This window comes from Cygnus olor, chromosome 23 (genome assembly GCF_009769625.2).
Source record: "Cygnus olor isolate bCygOlo1 chromosome 23, bCygOlo1.pri.v2, whole genome shotgun sequence".
Taxonomy (NCBI): Eukaryota; Metazoa; Chordata; class Aves; order Anseriformes; family Anatidae; genus Cygnus; species Cygnus olor.
In genome coordinates, this window is record NC_049191.1 from 5,583,647 (window position 1) to 5,604,856 (window position 21,210).

A 21,210-nucleotide genomic window follows, 5' to 3' on the forward strand; every position below is an offset into this window, starting at 1 on the left:
TAGTGCCAAAAATTGTAGGTGTTGACCCTAAAGTGAAGCCTTGAACCCTTAAAATGAAGTCTGTTACCCTTCAAATGAGACTTTGAAACCTCAAAATGGGGCTTTGAACCCTGAAACGAGGTTTTGGGCCCTCTAAATATGAGTTTAAGCCTTCTAACCAGGGATTTGGAATAACAAGGAGACTTTGGACCCACAAAGGAGGCTTTAGGCACACTAAATGGGAGTTTGAGCGCCCCAAATCAGAGGGTTGCACTGAAAAACGGGGCTTTGGACCCTGAAATGAGACTTTCAACCCTGAAACTGAGCTGGTCAAGAGGGGAGAGTGTTCAGAATTTAGGATTAAAAACTAACAGATGGTCAAATCTCAAGACTTTAAGCAAAGTGTCAAAGGAGCTAAGGGAGCTGCTAGAACTAGAAAGACAGTATGTCAGAAACTTCGTTGGATAACGGAAAATTAACAGTGGACAGAAGTGATGTGTACATACCACCTGCCAAAGGAAAATGCTATAGGGAACAGCAGAGCAAAACTACAGGCCTGTAAAGCTTGACATTGCCAAAGGGGAACCTTCTAGGGAACACAGATGAGGGACAGATGAGAAAAAAATGGTAAGTTTTGATTTAATTAAAGAGAACAGGTCTAGATTCACAAAGGGGAGATCATGTATAGCAATCCAGGTGAAGCATTTTTGGCAGGGGAAGCCATGGAGATAGTTTAATGAAATTTTAGGAGGGCATTGCAGTGAAAGGAAACTTCCAAGGTCATTGTGTCATTGGAGCTAGGCATGAGAAAAAGGATTGATGAAGAACATTGGCCCAATATAGTGATTTGGAGGATGTTGGGAAACTGAAGGAAGCAGTTAAGTACTCCACATTCGGATTAATTCTTTTCATGGGCTTTTAATACTTCTTGAAACTACTTATAAAACAGTCCAGGGTGCTAGACCTTCCTCTAAGCTGGGCAACATGATAAGTAAGTATATATCCTGATAACACACTGGTGTAAAATCCTACCAGATCAGGACTGGGAGACAAGATGAATAATGTGATCTTTGTATCCATTTTGTTGTGCTCTTGGTTGTGTTGCCTGGGCTTCTTCAGTTTCTCAGTTTTGGAACTAATGCAGAAAAGGTGGCTGGGTATATGTTTGCAGTGTTGCTCTGCCTATGGACAGAAGCTAAGATGCCACAGAGGCAGTTTTGATAAGATCTTTGCCTCTCCATTTGTTCATGTCACCTTGGCTATTGATCAATTACCCCAACATCTGTGCTATCTCCATTACTCTCCACAACAGCTTTGGTTCTATTGTCAACTTCCATGACCACCTTTTCTCCTTTTTTTTTTTTTTTGATGCTGGCTACAAGCTTCCTCCATTTACTCATGCAGACATTTACGATAGAACAATCAGAATCATTTGGGTTGGAAAAGACTTCTAAGGTAATCTAGTCCAACCTTTAACCTAACACTGACAAGTCCACCTGTAAACCATGCTATTAAGCTCTACATCTACACGTTTCTTGAAGACCTCCAGGGATAGTGACTCAGATCTACAGATATTGTTCCCAAGGGTTCCTTCCTAATCCATACCCAGGCTGTTCTCTCATTCTATTTGTAGGAATCTTAAATTTAGATACTGTCTTTTAGAAGGCTGCTAAGTTTAATCTCCTCCTCCTTGTTCCTCCCAGTGCTTGTTTGCTTCAGCTGTGTTACTAGAGCCTGAAACCAAGTCACAGCAATTCAAGTGCTCCCGAAACAGCAGTGCTCCAGCAGGGAAACTTTCCGTCCTCTCTTTCCATGGCCTGTGCTGCACAGAGATTTAGTTCTGGATGAAGGTTCACTCCTCACTTCTCACATGGCACTTCAGAGATCTGTTTTTGAGTATGCAGGCTGGCTGGCTGGGTAAGTAGGAGCCTTTGTACACACAAAGGTGTGAGCACAAGTGGCGAGGTAGGTACAGTGATGCTGTCTGGGCCAACCTATGGGTTGGTGAAGCCTTCTCCATTGGTCCTGAGCTCAGCTGACTCCCATATTACAGTCCCTCAGGTCCAAACCTGATGCATTTGCCAAGCACAGCACCAGTTTGCACATCCAGATGTGGCAGGCACAACCATCCCGCTGTGGCTGACGTGTGAGATCCTAGGATGGAAGAGAGGCTGTGCCCATGCTCAGACCAACCTGCACAGGAAACCTCACCGATGCTGCTGCGGTCTCCCCATCACGTTTCCTTCTCCCCTCCCTCCCCCTGCTTGTATGAATGACTTGGCATCCATGCGAAACTCCCATGCTGGGAAAAACATATGAGAAATGTGCTAGAGAGCAGCAAAGCACTTCGTTTGCAGTACAGTGTGCAGGTTTACAGGCACACTCAACATTTCACCAAAAACTTGAACTTGCACACTGAAATTATGTTTGCCAGTATTTGAGGTGACTCTCCTGACGTGTTTTGAATGACTGACAGGAGCTGAAATAATGAGGTTTTGAAATCAGCTCTTGGCCTTGCTATGAATTCTCACAGCTTTTATTGCTCCTGCATCTCCAGCTGAAAATTCGTCTTGCATTCCTAGAACACAACAAAGGTATGAAAGCCTAAGAGTTACCTCTGCGTGCATAGATATATCACTGACTAAACAACATTATTCTTCAGGAGTCCGTTGGTGGGCTAAACGCGGTCAGAAATGAGGCAAGTTGTCCTGAACTGACTCAAATGTTTGTTTTTGCCTTGTTTTCACTTCTGATCTCACTCACTATCTGGCTTATATCAAGATTTCTTCCACTGACAATCAACACCACTGCTCCAAATAAGACTGTGCAAAAAAAAGTTAGGCTCACACAGCACTATTCAGGTTTTATTTGTGCTGGAGCCATCCCACTGCCTTTAACAGCCAGATTTACAGCAGTCCTTACAGGAGGTTCAGGTACTTTCTGACAAGAAATGGTCCATTATTATTATGTGCTGTACCATACTCCTGTGATGCAATGCAGAGGGTTTCTGATTTGTAATTCATGCACAGGGGACTCATATATGTTTACATATGAGTATTATAGATATATTTGGAATCAGTGTTTTCTTACGTGTGTTTTCATGAGCCCACTATTGTCACAAAAATCTCTCTCTAACTTAAGTTTTTTTTGTATCCTTTGAAATAACTACAGTTGGCCTGTAACACCTCATAATTCATTTTAAAACCAGTAGGATTAAAAAAAGTCTCCTGTGAATTGTGTTCCACAGAATACAGCTTTACTATAAGAGGGATGAAAATAGTGTGAAAAAAAAATCTGTCCGCTTTGAGTTATGTTCTTTTATTCCTTTCCTCCTGAGCATTACATATAGAAAAACATAATATAGAGACAGAGATAGCTAGATAGTAAGGTAAACAAGTAGAATAAAATAGATCAAAAAAAAATACAAAGTCGTTAGAGGAAAGCTTTAGTGACAGGCAAGGACTTAGGAATGATCCTCAAATGAAAAACATAGTCAAACTGTAAATTAGATAAAGTTTTAACATATCAGCTTTTTGATTAGTGTTCCAGCTTGATTGAGTTTTGGTGCCAAGACAGAATGACATGCTGTTATGGAGCGGAGACTAGCAGGTACTGTAATGATACAAAGAAGCAGTCGTATCATCTTTACTGGCTAGCCAAGACGGTGTGTGGCCTGAGCAGGAAGTCCAGGTCCAGCGTTCCAGTATCTTTGGTCTCCAGCCCATCATTCCCACCTCCTATGCTCTTATCCCCCCATTGCAGAAGACAGGAGAAGCACAGGCTACAGCTGGCCCCCATATGAACAGGATGGGATACCCTGAGGGTATCTGTACCACCTGCAAGACGTAAGGTCCTGAGGTGGACCCCTGATGCATCTCCCTGGGTCCGTGCCATGGGTAGCATCAATGTCACCTATGAGCATGCGGCTCCTTGTAGTTGTCATGCTCCTAAGTCACCTTAAACCCCTCCACGAAGCAACCCAGTGCCTGGTGTCAGCTGCAGCACTCCGCCTAGCTGAAATGACTGCTGCTCGTGGGTTTATACTGCACAGCCCAGCAGGAGCAGCACCAGGGCATTTCACCAAACCTTAGTCAGTAAACATGTTTATCAGTGACATGCTAGGTCACCTTAAATAAATTTAAATGGATTAGCAGCTATAAAGCAAAAGGGACTTGAGTTTGTTTTCCACCTCTGTGACTCTGAAGAAGTGCCGTTGCTCATTTTTGTTTCCCTGCAGATGGGGACTTATTGCCAGCTACTTATTTATTTATTTATTTTGCACCAGTGAAAAGTGATGGGTGCATGTTCCTGCATTTCACTGAATTCCCAAGAGATATTAAAGGCTTGAACTCAGAGGCTCCTGGCAATGCTTGGTCTGCTAGGTCCACAGACAGAATGTCTCTGAAGATTATTCAATACCTGCATGAGATATAAGTTACACAGCACAGTCTGAGCTTTGCTACTTGACTTGCAGAGAGAAACTTTGCTGTTTACACATTTTGACCTGGCAAAACTACAAAGATGCTTCTCTGTGGAAGTCACTAGAAATGACAGACAGCTTTCCAAGTGCTGTTTAACCTGCTTTGCAACCAGATATACCTTAGAGATGTCTTCTCCCTTTTCTATTCATGTCCCTTTAAGCTAACCATGTCTCTTAGTCATTTTACATATCCTGACATTGCTAATAAAGACTATTGCCATAGTAATAAATATTATTGCTCTAGTGTTTTTCTGAAGAGGTTTTGAGGTTTAGAATCATTGTTTCCGTTAGGTTTAGAATCTAGTTTTCTAGTGTTAGAATCTTTCTTCCAGGCTATATCCATTTCAGTGAACAAACAAATCACGTCCTCCTGCTGTGCACTGAATCTGGAGATTTGTTATAGAGCACCAGCAGCTGCATTTTCTTTCCTTTAAAGTGTCTGCCATTTCGGTATGATGAAGCGAGAAATCAAAGCTTGCAATCAAAAGTAAATCTATTATTATTGAGATATGAGATTCTTGTCCTAAAAGCAACATCTAAATCAATATTATGATGAATATATTTTCTTAGCTGTGTCTTTTTGCATTAGTTTATGGTTTTAGAAATATCTAGTGTTTAATACACTGTAGACATGAAGTGCCTCTGAGTCTTATGTCTAGACTCTGTTCATTAGGGAGAAAGACTGTGCATAAAACTGCAAATATATGGAAGTGGAAGCAGTTGCACATTATCTACAGTCAAGAAAATGTTGTGTAAATGAGAACAATGCAAGCCAAAGTTCCTAGTGTCATTCATTCATCAGGGACTTTCTGGGTTAGCAATCAAAGTGACACAAATTAAGTGTACTAAAGTATAGGTTTGGTAGATTTGAATAAGAATTGGGAGGAATCCCTTCCGAGGCACCTCCATTGACACAAAAATGTCTGGCTGTGATTAGAAGTCTAGTATCAAAAATATAACATTAGGGAAAATAATTTCCTATCCAGGATACCTCTGGGGCCTGCTTTCCTCTCATCTACAGAACCTTTTTCCTTCTGACATTGACTTGATTTGACCAAGACAGAGCAAAGGGGCTCAGATGACTTTGCATGAAATGGTTGAGGAGCAATGACCCAGCCACAGCTGCCTCCATCAGTTCATCTGTGGAAGCGGTGACCTCCGGGAGAGGAGCTGTCACCAATACCTCTCATGTAGGCTCCAGGCATCCTTATAGATATTGTACGACTGCATAGGGTTAAATGTCTTCCAGGTTATTAAACATGAGGTCATTAAACATGTCCTGTTTGTTCCTGTCTACTCCTTGCCTTAAAAAAATACATTATAGATGCAAACCCAAAGCAACAAGAAACGGACCCTAAAATCTCCTGGGCTTATAAACATTGCAATGACCTGGGATTCCTGCCCTTATTCATCGGATTGAACATGCTTGGAATCCACACTGGCTTTTCAAGCACCTGAGAAAGTGTGCTGTGCTTTTCTGTAAGCCTTTACCTTCAAATCCCAGAGGTTTGAAGCATCATGACCATAGGTACAGACGGTTTTTTTGGCTCAGACCTGGGGATGGCTGCCAATGTTTATCAACAGCCTCTCTGGGGCACGCAAAGGGAAACAACAGCCCTTCCCTCATATCTGCTTGCACATTCACAGGCATTTGGAGCACGATGGATGAAACCTCAGAGAGGGGCGGTTTATATTTTCCTTTATGGGACTGCTGCCTCTAATGCTTGAGGCTGCAGGGATCCCAACAGATCACATCTGCACTCCCTGAGGGATTTGTGGGATGAGAAAACGTCCTACAAATGCAAACTCTGATCCAAGAACACACATCTCCTGGGGATATGGTCTCCTTATGTGCATGAGGAAGATGTTTTGAAAACCATCTTACACTCACACAAAGGAGAATTTGTATCAGTTGCTGTTTATGTTTGGAAGGGGCTTTTGGACGTCTTGTTACCATAATAACCTGTTTACAGAAAGAATTAACACCTTCTCACACCTGCCTGCATGCGAGAGGAACACATTCCTGCTGGTCTGTCCACAGCTCCACGCGTTATGTAATGTCTCGTGGACATTTTTGCTGAACCTATGATGATCCCTAAACCCTCACAGAATTGCCTAGCATTGCCCAGAGAAAGGGCACAATTGCACTGTGGGGACACAGCAAACATGCCATGTCGTTCTGGTCTTGTGCTCTTTGCTAGGAAGCCAGTTTTGGCCACTGTCAGAGACATGGCTGGACAGACAGATTGCTCTTACTCTCAGGTGGACTGTGTGAGTCCGTAAGCACACAAGCTGTGTATCAGCCCGAACACGGTGGCACTGTGTGTTCTCTCACACTGACATGCACATGAAGACAGATACTTTTGCTCCCAAAGCACCACAGCATAACATCTCTTACACAGAGCAAAGGCTGTACTACCAAAACATGACTCCTTGAACCAAACTATATGAAGTCCTACCCGTGGGGCCAATTGAGAGGTACCTTTTTTTTCTTTCTTTCTTTCTTTCTTTCTTTCTTCTTTCTTTCTTCTCTTTCTTTTTTTTCTTTCTTTCTTTTCTTTCTCTTTTTCTTCTTTTTTCTTTCTTCTTCTTCTTTCTTTTTTTTTCTCTTTCTTTTCTTCTTTTCTTTTTTTTTCTTTCTTTTTTTCTTTCTTCTTTCTTTCTTTCTTTTTTTCTTTTCTTTCTTTTCTTTCTTCTTTCTTTTTTCTTTCTTTCTTTCTTTTTTTTTTTTTTTCTGCTGCATTCCTTTTAATGCAATTGCCTAGAAAGAATAACTATGACAAAGAGCAGGTGACGTGTTTTTAATCACTCTGCTTCATCAGATAAAGTTTTGATCAACAGCATTAGTAACTTGATGGCATCTCTTCTCCAAGCACTTAACATGAACATGTTGGTACCTGTTTTGATCTGCCTCCGTTTTGGCCCCCTCCTCACACCACATATTCGTTATGAATGCTGAAAAATCCAAGCACCCGATACATAGCTGACTACCAGGGCTAAGCCATGAAGTCTGGGTCTAGACTGAGATTTCCTCCACATCCAGAAGTGCAGGCAGCTACAACCGTGGAAGAGCAAGCTTTGAAGTTCATACCGACACCCAAAGGTGGGAAGGTGGAAGGCTGCTGAAGATCAATTGCTAAGATTCAAGCAGTATTTGAAATACTGTGAGTTTTTTAGTTTAATTTTATTTTTTTCAGTGAACCAGACTTGCATCAGCACCATATCAGATTCACTTAGAGTTTCCTGGATTTTAGCATTTTAAGGGCTCAGCTTATCTCTTCTGTCTGTGCACAGTCTCAGTAGTGGTTAAGTTTAGATAATTACACTGAATATTGCAACATCGCTCAGGTTTGGAAACCTCAGATTTTTCAGTGAAGTTTCAGACCTGACACAGTCCAATCCCTTCCTAATTAGCACTGACAGTGGAAAGGGCCCTACAGCATTCAGCTCTCTCAGAGTCATTATGAAATTAGCAGGGTGCCTGGTTTTGCTTTGAAGTTAGCGAAGTGCATCTGATCTAAAGGTTGAGACATGGCTTGAGGCCACAGACTCTTAATATCTGTAAAATGATCCAATAATGAAAATATTTTTTTAAAGTGCAAAATGTTGGCAGAAGTCAAAGATACCAAAATGATTCTGGAAAGGGAGCAAAGTCCTAATGAGATCATTAGGACTTGTATTTAGACCCCAAAGGATCCTATTAAGAACTATTTTTATAACATTAATCTCCCTTTATTTAACCTGTCCCTTTATTTAATTAATTTTAATTTATTTAATTAATTTTAATTTATTTAATTAATTTTATTTAATTAATCTCCCTTTATTTAACCTTTAACCAAAGTTTGGTGATCTGTCTAATGCAGGTATCACATCCTGGGCATGCATAACACAAATGTCCTGTTAAAAGATTTTGGCCTAGCTCACTAAAAACTCTTATTCCCATTAACATCACTATAAGCCCACTGTTGCAACACTGATTTCAGATTTCTACACAGACACCAACAAGAGAATGTATCCTGGGGATTTAGCAAGATACTTAGTAGTTTTTCTGCATCTGCCTAAGTCCAGCGAACGACATGGAAGAGAAATGGCACCGCCTGTCCTCCTTCCAGCAGAATAATACTGTTTTTAAACGTTCTGGGTTTCAGGTTCCAAGGGCAGGCGTCACACACAACAGCACAAGAAGAAAACCCATTTTCACAGCAGCGCCTGTATGGTAAGCCTGTTGCAAAGCTCCTGGCTCCCCTCCCAGTACTTTTTCTTCCCACCACTGGACTGAATTATATTTCTTTGGGTAGGTCAAAGCACTCATGCCAGGGTCAGCTCAGAGCAGGCATTCTTCACCTCAGCTCACCCTGCGGCGGCTGAAATGTTTGGCAACCTGTGTCCTTGGAGCAGAGGAGCGAGGCAATGCTCAGCAGAAAGTTGCCCTATGCTTGCAGAAAGCACACAAATGTCTTGTGACTGCAGGGTTTCTTGTTCATCTATCTATGGAGAAGGTCCTGATAGAGATACATCAGCAGATCTCACTCGTGCTTCTCGCTGCAGACTTTGGGAGGTAGTGTCTTAGCAACCTGAATCGCGACAGCCTGTGAGCAGGCTCCACGGCTGAGCTGAATGTGTGCGTGGGAATTCAGCATAAATAAGGGATGTGATGAAGGAAAGACAAGGCATAAAGCTCGTGTCCCGCCACTTGAGAAATCTGAAATCAGAATTGAGGTGGTTACTCTGGAATCAGTGGCAGACAACACGGCTCAGGCAGGCTGGGACGATGGAGGGTGGCCACCAGTCTCGGCCTGTCTGCATGAGTCGGGAAACTCTGTGAGATCCCCAAAATACAAATCTCAAAATGCAAATGCTTTTCCTGGATCTACAGCATCCTTTTGCATACCTTCAATAAAGCACTTTGGGTGAAATTCATCTTCAAAGGATCATAACAATACAAGTCCACACATCAGTGTTTGAGTTCCCATTGGAGTAATTAAAGATCAACAGCTCTGCCTAACCAGAGGTGTCTGGGGCCATTTAGATGCCCGATCTCTGCATAGGGTGGCATATATGCACAGAGCACTCCTGTGCCATGGCAGCAGATGGCCTTAAGCTGCCTGTAATGGCACTAGACACTGTGTGGGCCAGTGAGCTGGCCCTGATATTCACAACCCCAGCTGTGATTCTGTGATTCTCCCATCATCTTCCAAAAGGAAATGGCACTGGGACAATTCCTTCTCTGCTAATCCAGACAACGTCCATGAAGGTTTTCTGGGTAAGAAGAGAGACAAGCCTTCACCTGGATGACTGCAAGCCGGGTCAGATTTATCATCCAGAAGTAAAGCCAACATCAAATTCCACTAACTTCAGTGGGAAGGAAGACCACGTCCCCAGTGCATATTTTTAAGGCAGATTTGATAGGGACATCACTGAGCCTCCAGCCACCCCAAGACATTTATTTCTTGTCTACCAGCTAAATTCACTGAGGTGATTTTATTTTATTTTATTTTATTTAGTGACGTGTTTAAAGGTTGATCTGCTGAGCAGGCCCCACTCCCTCGCACACCCAGCTCCTGCAGGCAGAGTGAGCCAATGCTCTGCATCTGCCAGCCTCTTGCACAGCGACTGAATTTATATTTATAAGAATATCCTGCACTCCTCCTATGCCACTGGCTATTAACGATGAGGGGAGTTGCCTGGGGAGTGACACTGAGGAATTCAGGTCCTCGCCGGCACAGAGGGAAATCATGAAGTCCCTGGTGGGATCCAGATTTTCCTTTTCCTTTCCAGCCTTCTTCCAAGAAAAATGAAAATCACTGGTTTCACCTTAACCTGTGGTGACATTAAAAGCCTGTTACCTTTTCGCTGCAAGTCAGGGCCCATTTGTGTGGCTGCTATGAACCATGAGGGCAGAAGCAACAGGCAAGTCAGAATTCCCAGACTTGGTGAGTCAGTCCATGTTGAATATATTTGCTAATGAAAATGGCTAGTTAGAGAGAAAAATTTGTCAGCTTGAGCTGTATTCATCAAATGGGTTGGTTCAGAAAAACAAATGGGTGAAGAATTCAGATGTGATGAAACTTCTTTTCCTGTTCTCTCCAAAGTGAAATGAATGGGTTTTCATTTCTAAACTTTTAGACGGCAAAGATGGCAAAACATTTTGTTCAAAAGAAAAGCAAATGCCAAAACTAAACAGAAGGTTGTATTGGACCAACATGGAACTTTATGTGAGCTGAGGTTGGTAAGAAAACTGAGGAACTTTCAATTTTAAGAGACACAGCATCCTCCTTCTGAGCAGTAATTTGGACAGCCCCGCCCTAGGGATCCCAAGGCTCTAACTTAGGACCAGCATCGTGCTGGTGTCACTTCCCCCATCACATCCCAATTCCCGGGACACAGCCCAGGAACCCTGCTGCTCCTTCCCCTGGAACCTGCATCTCCATCAGGAGAACACCCAGGGCTGTGAGCTGGGTGCGCTCTGAGCAGACACCCAAGGAGCACATGGTGCCTGAGCATTGGCACCCTCAGCTCACCTTCAGAGCCCCTCTCTACCTGGATTGACCAAAGCGAAGCACCGATCCCACCATGCCAAGACTGTCAATCCCTTTTTGCAGCCCCATGAATGCCTAAGAAGATTCAGGATCCAGACATACCACGTTTTTACCACTTTTTCCTCTGATAACATGTCCAGGCGGCAGAACATTGTAGCCACATTTCTGTGTTATTACAAGGTAGGATGTTTTGTTCTCTGCCAAACGCACCAGATATTCCCAACTATGAGGAACTTATGTGCCCTGAAATATCCCTGAAGTGGCCAGGTACAAGGCACCTGTTCCCACTGATGATCCCGTTACACCGAGGAAAATGGGACTTGTTTGGTTGCCAAAGATTACAGGTACCTTGGGTTAAAAGGCATCTGCTTAGCAAAGCGCATCCAGACAGAAGCAACCTGCTGTGTTTCTCAACATTTTAGGTAAATGAAGATAGAAAAGAGGCAGGGGAGTCACTGGCAGTGATGCTTCCTAATGGGATGGCTGGGAACAACTTCTTTCCCCTTCCTATGCCTCAGTTTCCACAGATGGAAAATGGGAACACAGCTGATGATTCCTTTCCAAAGCACTCAGAACTACTGCTGAATATAACATGAATCTAATGAAAGGCCACATCCAGGTGAACAGAAAAGCCTCTGCTGTGCCTCCAAGGGTCCCAGGTGAGCTGTGCTGGAAAAAGCCAAGTGCACACAACTGACGATCTCTGTTGCAGCGCTTAGCATAAAGTGCTAATGAGCAGATTCTGCCCTATTTTGGACACGTTTTGCAAACACACTGCTGATACTTGATGAATTCTGTCCTAGGCAATATTTTTATGAGCAGCTAACTAGGAAAAAGAAATGAGAGTGAACACCTGCTTTTAATAGTAACATTAGCAGCTTCGGCCAGTGTCAGTTTTCAGTATTTATTAAAGACTGAAGAGAAGAAAGAACATTTCTACCTCTCGCTACCCTGTGCATTTAGTGCTTTTGATTGTTTACAAACAGCTGATCTATAACACAAGCAACTGCCTGCATTATTTCGTTAAGGAAAAATATATATATATAGTTTCCCCCATAATTCAGGGCTATTTCTTTCCCAGCTATTTGCATTTGAAAGATCTGACTGAATTAATTTCAGACAAAATGTAAATATGGCACCTGGATTCTGATCAGGAGAACAAGCCGTCTCTGGGTGTTTTTTCATGACTGAGGCAAAATCTTCAGGAGAAAGAGTACTGGCGAGGCCCATCTCTTTCCCCAGACGTGTGCTTTCATAAAGCTCCTTCATTAAACATGGGAGGAAAATGTGAAGCTGTGTGACAGATGGGGACAGGTCTTGTCTTTCTATCACAGGGAAAAATGTCCAAAAGGAACCATCCTGATGAGGTAACGAAGGCAAGGAGCATCAGGCCATTTGGCTTGGAAGAAAGCGTCTCTTGTTCCATGTGTGCTGCACCAAGCTGGAGGACTTGGTTCCAGCTGCATCTGGGTTACATCTCTGAAGAGCCGAGCTCCTCTCGGGTTTGTGGCTGTGGCATGGTGCTATGGTCTGAGAAGATGCAGGGGGGTTGGCCTTTGGGTTTGTCACTTCAGAGGGACTTGTGTCTGATTTCAATCCCCACATTTGCCTTATTCCTCATCTGGCACCAGATTACTCCTTGCTGCTCCTCAGCCCATCACAAGTCTCTGTTGCTATCCCCATTTGGGATAAGGCATTCATCCTATTGCTGTGTTTTTGCACTGAGCTTAAGCCCTTTATAAAACCCAGACAGTGCCCTGACACCTAGGCTGATGCATGTTTGTTTTTTCTGGAGGACATTTAGGATCCTACACAGAGAACCTCAGATGAGGAAAAAGGGTAAAAAAACTTCCCACTGCAACCAGTGACCATAGATGCTCCTAGGCTTTCCAGAAACACTAGAAGGAGGGCTGCTATGCTGCTGAAAATCAGAAAGAGCCTTAAAAAGCAAGCATTGATTTAGGACAGCTGCAGCCTCTGTAAGGACACAGGCAGTTTGTTTTCCACAGCCTGCAAGCTTTGCACACCTTATTAACCAGGAGCTGGGCATGGGCCGGAGCAAGGCGCAGTCCACAGCAACATCTACAGGCAGAGCAGCACAAGGCAAGCAATGCTGCTCCGGTGTGCTACAGATATTTTGCTCCTTGTGATGCTTACTTGTTGTTAACAAGGCTGTGCCTTGTGTAAACCCACAGGTGGGCTGGTGACTCAGTGTGGTATCCCAGGGGTCGGCGTTAGAAATGTTTTGCTCTGTATGGTGGGAGCCAGAAGGCAGGCAAAGGCAGGGATTCCCCTAAGGGACAGCACCTTGTAGCAGAGATGGTCTTAAATACCCTCCTGTGCTATGCTCTGAGGAGCTGTCCTGTGATTGTGGCTTCATCATGCAGGAACCATAAGAGAAAGCATAACTCCTAAGAAGTTAAACCAGCAATCGCACCGGCACATTCACCAGGGTACTGCACGCTGCTGGTGATCTGACCTGCAAGATGCAGCAAGGCAGCTCAGTCTCCAGGCAAGGCCCAGGAGACACGAAGTCTTTTTACTGCTCTGTGATGTTGGCAAATCCACAAACCCTTCTACAGCTGCTGCTGCCCTGCCAGATGCCCCTGGGAGGAACGGATGACCCAGTGTCTCCGAGCCCATCTCCAAAGCCATGTCCAAACCCATGTCCATGTCCCTCTCTACTCTCAATCTTAGATCTCCTGTGTCCTGCTCACAAGGACATGTTCAGGACGCTAGCAAAGCAAAGGTGACCAAGCCTCAAGGTCCACTTTGGTGAGCAGGAAGTTCTCTATATCTCCATGGGCTACTGGTGAGGAGCTCAATGTGGTTGCTCATGTACAGAGCCTGGTGCCACTTAACTGCCCTAAGGGATCTCTCCCGGCCAGAAGATTACTGGTCCCCCAGGGTCCTGTCACATTTTCCAGATCACTGCATGTCTTGTGTGCCCCCAGGATGTCCCAAATGAAACAAGTGCTTTTGCTTAAGTAATTCAATTGCTCCCAAGATCTCTATTGACTCTGATGGGAGGACAGGGGCTCAGCTCGCACAGAGGCATGTACATTAAAGCCTCTTAATCTGGGGATGATTCTTATCCAAGTGAGTCCCATGTGCTTAAGCTGCCTGTCTTCATCTCTCTGTAGATGGACATTTTTTGTCCCCTTCAAATCTCTCCACCTGTGGCGACAGCTTTCTAGCTGAGGAGCTGGTTTCCAGCCTCCCCCTTCCTAAAACCTTTGGGAAGGGGATGCCTCCAGGCATCACTCTGCAATCATTTCTACAGGCTTGCAGCTTTTCTGTGGGCTTAGCTCAATATGAAGGCCATGACGGCTCTGTGCATTTCCAATTATAAATTTTGCAGCATCTGGTCTCATGAGAATTCACTTCCACGAGCATCACTCTGAAATCTCAGAGCTGAAGATACAGAAACTTTGAAAACGTTTCTAGAGGTGTAATTTGCACAGTGAGATGAGCACGGGGCTGCATCTGTTGAGTTAGATCAAGGCTAAACAGCTCATGGCTGCACACGTATCCTAAGAGAAGTATTGCATATGTTTCCCTAAAATGCTGTGGCAAAAAATGATTAATGAGTAAGTGTGCTAACTGAGCTGAGCATGAGTGTCTTTTCTCCTTGTGTGCAAACTGCTGATTTTTGTTGCATAATCTTTTTCGGACTCCAAATAGAGCAATCCAAAGTTTTAAGTAAAAGAAACCTCCAGGGTTATGTCTTCAGGTTTCTTTTCTTTTTCTTTTTCTTTTTTTTTTCTCTGAAACATTCAAAGTGAAGCTGAACGGTTAAAACCATTTTCCTCTTAGCGTGTTTGCCTTTGTTCACAAAAATGGAAACAATCCATAAAAAGTGACTGGGAGACGAATGTTTCAAAATCCTATTTTTCTGCAAGAAAACAGTTTGGACTCATCCAGCCCTTGCCCTATTACACCAGGGTGTTTTGCTCCCCCCCAGACACTGCTGCTGGCCAGGCAGGGGTTAACACCTTTCAATCAGTGCAAAAAGCCTAGAGTGTGCGATTTTCCACATCAGTCAATTCCCTTCCCCTTCCTTTGCCAGTGGTCTGCCTTTGAAGCTGGATCTTGCAAAACTTGCGTTCATTAAATGGGGCTGAATGTGGAAAAGCTGAAAGAAATAGACAAAAATAAATAAATTCAATAAAATCCTCCAAATCTTTGAGCTTGTTTCCTTATGACCACAGCTCAGCCAGGCGGTGTGGGCTTAGCCACCGGGGAGAGGGGAGAGCATCCTTCGCTTTGCATAGGAAGGAGGAGACAGCTCCGTGGATGATTTTCAGACCCAGTTTTTGAGCAGATCTGTGAAATTGTATGCCAGCATGGCGCACAGCCTCCGAACCTGCCTCCTGCGAGCCTGGTGGCCTCCAGCACACCCAACTGCATGGCAAGGGGGAAGCTCAGGAGCTGCATCCCTCAGGCCTGGGGCTCTGCCTCCCTTCCCAGAGCCCCTGCTCCTCTTGGCCTTGCTGCTTTATGATTGCTGAGTCAAGTATTCCCTCTGCTGACCGTATCAAGTAACTCTTTATTGGTACACCAGAGAATTATTATATATATGTTTATTTATTTATTTTTTCAGTGAAATAAAACATAATTTCCTGGGTCTGCAGTAAATTCACCAAAGCCGATATATCCAGGGATGAATGAGCTATATAAAGTTTGGGGTGAGTTTTTGTGCACGGAAGGTCCTGTGGGTTTGCACCCAGCTATCGGTCGAGTTATGTTTGGAAAGCTTAACAGTTTGAGCTTCCTCTGGGCTATGTTTGATGAGCGTGGAAAGCCCAGCTATTCATTTTTAAGCTAATAAACCAGCACACGTGGTCTGCCTCCTCTGCCTGTGTCACACTGTTAGCATTCAGAAATGTTTCAGCTAAGCAGTAAATTTTACTTATAACTTGTGTTTGCCTCTAGAAGACCCAATTGTTCATTCCCAGGTTGTTATCTCTATATTTATTTTGACCAATTTTCAAAAATAGTAATGGTACATTAAAAACCAACCTAATCCTGGCATACGGCACCATCTGAAAATTGCTTTGGATTTTGAAGGAGGAAGGTAATATTTATTGTTATTTTTTAGTGAGGGGGATGAAGCAGACAATAAACAAACCAGACTAGAAAGCAAAAACTGATTCCCAGCCCACAAAACAAAGGGATTTAAAAACAGTTTTCCTGCAGCTGAGGGAGTGAGATAATTTAATATCAGAGCCTCATGATGCATGTCTTCCCATCCTATGTGTGCCATGGGGCACATGTGCATTTATGTGCCATTCTTGTGGGACCAGGCATGTATCCTGTAAAATGGGGTCATGGTCTCATGTTCTGGGCAAACAAGAAACAGAAGAGCAGCAGCGTGGCTGGATTACATTATTCAGCTCAGTGGGAGAAGCAGCTTTGCCTGCTTAAGATTAATCTGAACTCATATTAAATTATTTGATCTATAAAATTGAGTTGATAATGTCATGTTTTGTTCTCCCTGTGGAAGAGACCAACCACACTTCTAGGAGCAGCTCTATTCTTGGCTCCCCCAAGAACAAAACAATGTAATTTTACATGGCAGTTATGCTTTCTGATGACTCACATTGAGAGAACAAGTTGGGATAAATCTTCGGAGCTCTGTGTGCATCTAGCACAACCCCTGTTTTATTGAGGGGTCTGAAACAGGAGTTCAGACTGAGTTGTTACACAGGCCAGCTTCCAAATTCAAACTCACATCTGGAATTAAGAGTTCCTGAGTTCTGGGGGGTGTTTAGCTCCAGAGCTATGAGTAGAGCCCAGCTTCAGTCCAACAACAGGGCAGGAGCTGCAAATCTGCACTTGATTTCTTAAGGCAGCTCATCACTTCTTAATGTATCCTTGTAAATCCACATCCACCCTAGCACTGGATGCATATGTGTTAGAGAGTTAATTCTGCAATGCCAGGGCATGTTGAACACATCCATCTCTCCTGATTTCATTTTAAATTAGGTACAATCATTCCACTTCCAAGTCCTTAAATACCTTGTGTATTGTGCTAGGAAGATGCTACAGAAAAATTTAAATTAAATAATTAAATTTGACTTCTATATGCAAAGCACAGCACAGCTGCAGACACCAGTGAGAACATAACCTTAACCACTGTCCTCCAAACAGCACCTGGGGATGAAATGTGTGTAGCTCTGCATTAACCTTAAACCTTCAGGCCTCGGTCAGTCAGATATTAAGAAGGGCAATTCCTAATTAGGACATTTTTAAAACAACCTGACATTAACTGTTGTAAAATGGAAATCTGCTTTTAAAGACTTTGAATTCTCCTTTTCTAATAGTAATTCTGAAGGCAAATATCTTTAGAATTGACCTGGGGATGGCACAGCAAAGTGTCCCCTGCCTGTCACACAGGTGTGGTTGGGGTATGCACTCCTCTGCTGTCTGTGGGATGGAGGAAACCTCTCACTGAGGCTGATGGAGACCCCATTTGGGACAGCCTTAGATTCTGGTGTGGCCACAGTCAGATCTCCTCCCTGTCCTACCTGTCACCAGGACTCTCCTTGGGACCACAGCACACAGCCAGGTGACAGGCATGAAGGCCTCAGGGGTATGAATTTATCACAGTCCTGATTTTGCCATTTTCTGGAGTAAACTTGAGTGGAGACACCATCAATATGCATTTTAAAGCTCTCCCAGGAGGGAAATGCCCCCGTGAGGACTGCTTTTTAAATGCTAAGAAGTTTGCTCTACTCATAAAGACAAAACAAAAGTCATTACACAATGAAGTTACCCCCCCCCAGTGCTGCAGTGCCATCAAGCCCTAGAATGGCTAGTATTCAATTAAAATGTAATCGTATCAAAGGCATTTTGGAGTTGTATGACAATGACTGTACACAGCACTAATACTGTAATGACACAGTAATCAAGTCTCAGTTGCATCCTATTCAAGTCCCAGCTGTTCTGAGTGAGGTATAACTTTCATCAGAGCTAATTATTTCATATTAATCTCAATACTTTAGCCCATACAGCTCCATAATATGCAGCTAATGAGGGTTCTCTTGTTGATGCCACAAACAAATGAGTTGAACCTCCTCTGCTGCATGGCCATAGGAGAGAGACAGAGTGACTGATTGAGACAGGGCTCCCACGGAGGGATATGAACAATTTAATTGTGATTGGGTTTTATAATTGGATTTCATTTTAATGGTTCATGCTGCTCCCAAAAGGCTCTTGGTGTGGGAAGTACTTTATAAATAACATTTATTAATTGTTGTAACCTCTTTTTCTTTCATGGTGGGAGGGCTTTCTGAAAGCAGCTCTCCACCCCTGGTTATGCCATCCAGAAGGATCTCCGGTAAGGATACAGCTTAAAATCATGTACAGCACTTCCATAGTGCTGCTCACCCTCACGACCGGGGAAAAGCATTGCTGCTTCGTCTGGATTTTCAGTGGGGATTGGGTATCAGACCTTTCCCGTTCAAACCTCCCATTTCTGCCACCTGAGCTAAGGAATTAACCCAATGAGTTTTCAGCAGCAGCTATTTCTGAACTAAAAGAGCCACTTGAAGAATCCTGTGACAGTTTGGGTTAGTCACATGGATGATTAGTCATGAGGCTTTCAGCTTAAAGCTTTAATCCATTTCCTTTAAAGTTGATGGGAGCTTTGGCCCTATATGTGCTAGGGTGTATATTGCTTATGGCAACTCTAGTGTAGGTTGCAAACCCTTATAATCCTCTCTTGCCATGAACTCCTAACATTTACTGAACCTTTCATCTTTTGGACTGAATTTTTCATGCTTGGTCTCTGCCAGGAGATTGTTTTTAATGGATAATTTGAACCACAATCCCTCTGGCCATTTGAGTTCAGGGACAGTTAGACACACAAAAGCTCGTCTACATTAAAAAAGAAAGAAGTATTGTGATAGAAGTGAATCAATTTAAACTCAATCTTTTACAGACGTAAACTGGCTTATTTCTGCATAGTTCTATGCCACAGCTTTGTGGAACATCGACACATTCACATGCTCCAATTCCAACATGTGTGTGCCATCATTTATGCGATAAAGAGATCACTGTGACAGTACCAAATCCAGCTGATCTCACCCAGCTGCATTTCAGCCCTGCTTCCCTTGCTGGGGACTTCAGACCCATGGAGAGCAAGAAAGCAAGCCCCACTGCCACTTGGTGGAATTAGAAATGCAGTAAATGTCCTCGAAAAATGTAGTAATAGAGACGGGAGGAAATTCAATAGCAGAAAGCCCATGCATTTGGGAGGCTGAAGACTGCCATTTTTACCCTAAGCTAGAGGTGAGCAAGGAGGAAAAATCCCAGAGTGAGCTTCTGGCCAGAGCTCATCAAGAAAACAGGGTATTTTGGGGGGAGCTGCCCAGGTTCAAGAATGACAAATGGAGGCACAGGACTACTGGACTGTCTGGAAGAACTTAAACACACATGCATGTCATCCACGTGCTCATGCACCCCTGTGAAAACATTTCACCAAGTGACTCAATTCTAAAACAGAAAGACACTCATTTCACTGCAGAAAATTAGCTGTGAACTCTTGCAATCTTCATTACTGAAGAAAAAGAAAGGGGAGCATTTTCCACCAAAACCACGGTCAGACAAGGTCACCCCATGAACAGCCTGGAGAGAGCTTCTCTGAAGGAGGCAAATCTTGTCTTTCCCCAGTAGGTTCTTCAACATTTTGCAACCACAGTCACAAATAACTATTACTGTCAATTAACTGTGTCTCAGGGCATCACTGAATGACATCAATTTTTTTACCTGTTTCTTCGATGGGACAGTACTGTGCCCAGATGATAAACAGCTCTTCACACAGCAAAGCAACAGCAGGCTTGGGAGCAGAAGTCCTGATCTTTGATTAGAGAGGGTAGCTGTTAAATAATAAAAAAAAATGTTTTTTTTTTTTTTTTTTTTTTTCCAGAAGATTCCAATGTTTCAAAACTCGTGATTGCAAAAGTACAATCAAGAGCCAGAGCATCAGAATTTCCTGGGAAATTGCCATTCTTGAGCATTTCGGCTCAGAACTGTCAGCTTATTGCAGGCAGGTGGTAATTGAACAGCTTCCCATCGTGATGCCCAAGCTCTGTGTTTTGGTGTACCATATAAATATATAAATATGCTATCAATATTAAAATATAACAGGGCTAAATTGAATGAGGTGATTAAGTTACTTCAGATGTGTTAGGCACAACTGAAAAGAAGACAATCGTGTCATCTGCTTTCCCACCACACATTTCACCAGAACTGCAATGTTCCTGCAAAACAACTCAAGATAAAACCACATTTTGAAGTCAACAAGGCTACACCAGCTTCCAGCTCCTGGGGATATTATACCAATTACTACTTCTGTCTGCTAATGCAAGAGAAGAAGTGTCTTTAAATGCAGACTAATTGCTCTTATTTCTCTGAATGCCTATAACTCTTGGGGAAAAAAAAAGGAAAAAAAAAAAAAAAAAAACAACCACCATCTCGTTGCAAAACCAGATTTCAAATCGTGTTGCATAGGTAAATGAAAAGCCAAGATGTCTCTCATCTGAGTGTGATGGAGAGGAAGGACTGGATCACCAGGGCCAGGATCACACCGGATCACTGTGGCCAGGATCACACCGGATCACCATCCTAACAGGACAGCAGTCAGCAGTGGGCAGAGCAGGGCTGGGTCCGGAGCAGTTTCTCCCACAGCAGAGCCTTCAGAATATGTTAATGGCAACAGCTCCCAGCGTGGATCACATGCATCCTATTCATGTCCAGAATCCCTATCACTCTATTAGTGTCACAAGCTATTAAAAGGACATTTCGGAGATAGGCCCCTCTGAGTGGGACCAGGAAGAAGTAACCATGGCTATTTGATATAGTCATAGCAACACCGGAGCATCACCTTGGCAACACACCAGCCTTATTTACTGAGGTGCGTGTCAAAGCATATTAAAGTCATTTATATCTCAATGAGTTCTGATGCCATCTTCTAATCCTGCAAGCTTCCAAGCAGCCCTGCGACAGCTATGGAAAAGTAATCAAAGGCAGGGTTTGTGTCATATAGCGTGCACCATGCTCACAAATAAAGGCATTTTCATTTCTGTCAGAATTCTGACCCATTCAAAACTAATAACTTGCACGTGACTGAAATAATAAAAGCATTGACTGGAAACAACTGCGATGGAAAGCCTTGAGGTGCAAATTAAATGCAGAAATTAAAGTGGA

The 21,210-nt window shown here is 43.4% G+C and overlaps 1 long non-coding RNA gene across 1 annotated transcript; it reads right to left on the reverse strand.

Moving 5' to 3' along the window:
- Positions 1-14,522: 14,522 nt before the first annotated feature.
- Positions 14,523-20,837, reverse strand: LOC121058971. The gene is made up of 3 exons (XR_005814404.1): positions 20,472-20,837; positions 19,771-19,880; positions 14,523-15,133 (listed from the first exon to the last, which is right to left on the reverse strand). It is a non-coding gene; the product is annotated as an uncharacterized LOC121058971 (long non-coding RNA).
- Positions 20,838-21,210: the final 373 nt, after the last annotated feature.